We start from the raw sequence: 5,296 nt of genomic DNA on the forward strand, positions 1-5,296 counted from the left end.
GCACCACTTCTCTTGGAAGTTAGTTCCAGATCCTAGCCGCCCTGACAGTGAAGTAGTGCATTCAGATGTCTAGTCTAATCCTACTCTCTAGCAACTTATGGCCTTTATTCCTTGTTACTCCCCTGGTCCCCCCTAGCAAGTTTATAGTCAGTCACCAGGTGTCCCCTCAGCCTTCTCTTGCAAAGGCTAAACAGGTTAAGGTCCCATAGCCTCTTCTCATAGGGTCTGCCCTGCTGTCCCCAGATCATGTGAGCGGACTTTCTTTGGACCCACTCAATGCTGTCTACATCCCTCCTGAAGTGGGGCACCCAAAACTGAACACAGTACTCCAGCTGTAGCCTGACCAGTGTCGCATAGAGGGGGAGGATCATCTCCTTGGACCTGCTTGTGATGCATCTGTGGATGCATGACAAGGTATGGTTAGCCATACTGACTGTGTTCTCGCACTGGCGGCCATGTTCATCTTGGAGTCGTACTGACTCCAAGATCTCTTTCTGCCACCGTGCTTTCAAGAAGGGAGTTCCCCAGCCTATAGGTATGTTGGTGGTTCCTACTGCCTAAGTGCAGCACCCTGCACTTGTCAGTATTGAATCCCATCCTATTTTCATTTGCCCACCCCTGTAACCTGTCCAGGTCCTGCTGTAAATCCGTCCTTCCCTTCTAGCGTGCCCACCTTACCCCAAATCTTGGTGTCGTCTGTGAATTTAGACAGGCTGCTTTTCACCCCGTTGTCCAAGTCACTAATAAAGAAATTGAACAGTGCGGGCCCAAGAACTGAGCCCTGGGGGACCCCACTGCCCACTTGCCTCCTGTAGCAGCTGGCATAGCTCATGTACCACCATCCTGGCTGTGCAGGGATCCATGCCAAACTGGTTCCCAATGAAGTGGAGGCTGGTAAGAGTGCCCAGTTTCATTATAGCCATGGCCACCCTCTTTTCTAGTATGAAGGGGTGATTCATGACAGTATTCAGGTACTCAATGTGCAGTGGCAGCAGTGTGCCAGCTGATGAGGTATGCCAGCTGATACATGGGGTGTGGGTAGGTATGGGGTTTGTGGGAGACTGTGTGGGGGGAGGGTAGCTGGGGTGTGTGAGGGGGTGTGGGGATCTGCGTGTAAGGCAGTGCGAGAGTGGTGTGGGTGCACGTGCATGGTAGGGTGTATGTATGGGACTTGCCCTATGAACGCATACACGTATACACAAAGCCTCCCCTCCCACACGGCCGCTCCCCTACATGCACACACCCACAGCCTGTGACCCCCACAAGTGCACACATTCTCCCATACATGCACAGTCTCTCCCTCCCGCATTGCTGTCTCTGTCTCTCTCCCCCTTCCTCATTGCAGAGACACGCACACGCACTCCCACCCCCTCCTGGCCCCAGGGTACTGGTGCAGCCCTGTGCTCCCCAGGTCTGGCAATGCAGCTGGGGGCAACATGGTGCTGGAGGCAGCTGCATGCAGGGAAGCAGTGAGAGCCATGATAGGTAGACATTTCTGGGTGTGGGGCCGGAGGTGAGAGGGGGCTGGGAGTGGGGTGGGGCTAGGCTGGCTTTGTTAGTGAGTGCTGCTGGCTTCCCCTGGGTCCTACTGCCCTGGCTTCTGCCATCTTTGACAGGCTGCCAGAAGCAGATAAATATACATTTTCTAGGGCCCCCATGGGCTGAATAGAATGGCCTAGCAGGCTGGGTGTAGCCTGCAGGCCATATTTTGCTTGCCCCTGTGCTAAGTGATATTATCTGCAGCCCTAGGTTAATTTTGGGTGTCTGGGGTCACCAAAGCTTCCCAAGTTTTTGGCGAAGGGGTGGTTACAGAAACCTGAGCTGTGTAGGAATTAAAATGTAAAGAGCTGGCCAGTTATAATGACCCTATTCAAAAGCCCTGCCTATTCAATCCCCTTAGCACAAACAGGTGCAAAATAGTAACTGATGTTTCCTGCATACACATTGGCTTCAGTGACTCCGGAAGGGATCTGTGAAGAGAACCAGATGCTGTTGGATGCCCTGGAGGTGTCCAACCAGAGAATGGAGACACTTGATAATGCAGAAATACTGCTACTGAACGCAATGCAGACTATGATAGGCCTTCTACAGAGGTGCCAATGCAGGGTAGCAGCTTCTCATGTCTTGCTATACCAATGAGCCATGAACCAGTGTCAAAGAACTGAGAGGAAGCTGTGAATCTCGTGGCTGATGGGGTCCTGTGGATCAACCTATAGAGCAACAATCACAAGGGCTGGGCCCACATGAACAGCTCTGACTGGTGGGAGTGAATTGTACTGTTGACTTGGGATGATCAGCAATGGCTGGAGAGCTTCCGCATGAACAGGGACACATTTTTGCACATAGACACACTGCTGCCACTGCACATTGAGTGCCCGAATACTGTCATGAATCACCCTTTTGTACCAGAAAAGAGGGTGGCCATGGCCACAATGAAACTGGGCACTCCCACCAGCCTCCACTTCATTGGGAACCAGTTTGGCATGGATCCCTGAACAGCCAGGATGGTGGTACGTAAGGTATGCCAGCTGCTGCAGGACACTGCAGCAAACAGCTTCAACTACCTCTATAATCCTAGGGAAGTTGTTGAAGGCTTCAAGGCCATGGGGTTCCCCAACTGTGTGGGTGCATTGGACAGCATACACATCTCACTCCTATCTCTACCCCAGGGGAGCTGGTCACTTGCCAACAGGAAGGGATTTGCCTCAGTGATCCTCCAAGCCATAGTTGATCACTGAGGACTGTTCAGTAATATTTATACAGGTTGGGCAGACAGTACTCATGATGCACATGTCTTTCGAAATTTGCCACTGCCTAGCATGATGGAGAAAGGACAATACACAGCCAAGGTCCCTAGTGCAGTGATTTGGGGTGTTGCTGTGCTACTGCTTACTATAGTGGACATGGCTTACCCTCTCTTTCCCTGGCTCACAAAGCCTTATGGAGGAAAAATTACTGAGCAGCAAAAGATGGCATTCAACTATTATCTAAGCAAATGCCAGATGACTGTTGAACGAATCTTCGGCTGTCTGAAAGTACAGTAGGGGTCACTGAACTACAGGCTCGAGGTGGAGCCAGAAAACATTCATAATGATAACTTGTGTGCTCCACAATATTTGTGAGACTAGGGAGAAGGTACTCAGCCAGTCCTGGTCTGAGAAAGTGCGGGAGGCAGCAGACAGGCAGAAATGTGGGCAGGCAGGGCATGGTGCCCCCTACAATCAGCATGTAAATGCTGTTCAGGGAGCCATTGTGCAAAATTGCATGGCCATGCACATTCTGGCTGCTGTAGATGGCAAGCGTGCTCTGTAGGCCAGCGGTTTCCAATCTGTGGTACATGTTAACGGGTTTATTATAATTTATATGAAAAAAATTTGCTGGTGGTACTTAGGTTGAACTGGAAAATGTGCTGGTGTTTCTTAAGGTTGTATCATTTTAAATTGGTGGTGTGCAATCTGTCAGAGTTTGGGAACCATTGCTGTAGGGCACCAATTGATCAGCAGTGAACACTAAACCATTCAGCAGTTACCGCTGAGTATTTCTATAAATAATATTAAAAATTTTGTTGCAACAGTTCTGGCCATCTTATAAGTACATTGGGCATCTCTAGTGAGAGGGATAGGGAGGCTGCAGTGACAGTGCGGGAAGGGCAGAGAGAGCTGAAGTCTACAAGTTTTCCTTTGCTTTTTGTGTATGGGGTGTGAAATGCAGCAAGGACATTAAAATGCATTACCTACTGCTGGTCACATTAGCTCAATGCCCAATATGCATGTGAAGAAATAAGAAATTCATGGGGTGCTGATTTGTGCACATGTTATAAGTGCTTGGAAAGTTTCAGCACCCTGTTTGGAGAGGGGGGAGGTGATAATGAAGAAGCTCTCTGCCTCCAGAGGGGGAGAGGGTGGTTGTCCAGTCAGAAGGCCAGGGTCTCTTGTTAACCTGGAGAGGACCACTGAACCAAACAGTGACCCCCAGCAGTGCAGCAATGTGAGTGTAGGAATGTGGGTTCAGAAGGGGGGCTCCAGGCATCTTCCGGGATTGGGACCCCCTATGAGATAATGCCGGGCATGCATCTTCAGAGTTCCAGTCAGCGCACCACAATACTCCAATATGTGTGTGAAGATATGTATAAGAAATTCAAGGGGTGCAGATTTGTGCGCAAATTATAAGCGATTGCAGAATTTTAGCACCTTGTTCTTACGGGTGGTTGTTTGAGTGAAATAAAGAAACACGAGGATTTACAAACAAAATAAAGTTTCCTTGATGACATAGGAATAGGAAAATAAATAAAAAAATTAGAATAAAAATAGAGATAGGAATGAATGAAAAAATAAGAATCAAATAAAAATAAAAACTTTTTAAAATGTTGATGAAGATTTTGAAAGTATGTATATAAATATATGTGTTAAAAATTAATTAAATTAATGAATTAATATAGCTAAGAGCTATAGACATGACCGGTGCCCCCTGCTGTAATTTAGATCAGCAGGGTGGATTGTTATGCAGCGCCCCCCAGCACTAATTTACTGTGAATAGCACACTGAAATTTCATAAGATTTAAAACCAAAGATTGACTGAAAAATAAAACCCACCATTTCAGTTTAAGGGGTAGAGAATGCAACCCTGAAGGACTAAACCTCTGTCACATGTACAAGAGCCCGCAGTGTGCAAAGACTCGATTGGGTTTTATGGGGAGTTTTGTTGAAGAGGATTAATGTCTCAAGGCAGCATGGAGGTAACAAACAGGGGAACTTATCAAAGTACCAGTATATCCTTGTTCGTAAGGAAGTGGGAGATGAAAATCATGAGGTGCTGAAATGTAAAAAGAAGCTCATGTGCGAGGGACAAACACTGCAAGGAGTAGTTCGGTGTTCACAACTCACCAGCCTGGATGTTCTTTGGATGTGACTGGTTGGTGTGGGGCTATGACTGAGGAGTTGGAGATGCTTTCCAGGTTTTGTGATGAGAAGAGTACAGGAGCCATTTACCGGCATGGCTTCTTCAGTTCTGAAGCAAAAATCTTTGTTGCCAATGGGGTTTTGTAAATATAATTGCAATCTGCTTTAACAGTTAATGAGCTGGCTATTTTTAGTCATCTGAGAGCAACTCCATGTTTTGTGGCTCATGACTCAGATACTGTGTTCTCTTGTGCCCCCTTTTTCCACTAGGTGGAAAACCTACAAATCTGGCCAACTGGGCAGTGTGCCATGCATAGGAAGGAGCCCAGAATGCCCTGGAGTAGGTGTATTTCAGGGGTGGGCAAAATGTGGCCCACCAGGCCATTCTATCTGGCTCA

This window comes from Crocodylus porosus, unplaced genomic scaffold (genome assembly GCF_001723895.1).
Source record: "Crocodylus porosus isolate Cpor-Errol unplaced genomic scaffold, CroPor_comp1, whole genome shotgun sequence".
Taxonomy (NCBI): Eukaryota; Metazoa; Chordata; order Crocodylia; family Crocodylidae; genus Crocodylus; species Crocodylus porosus.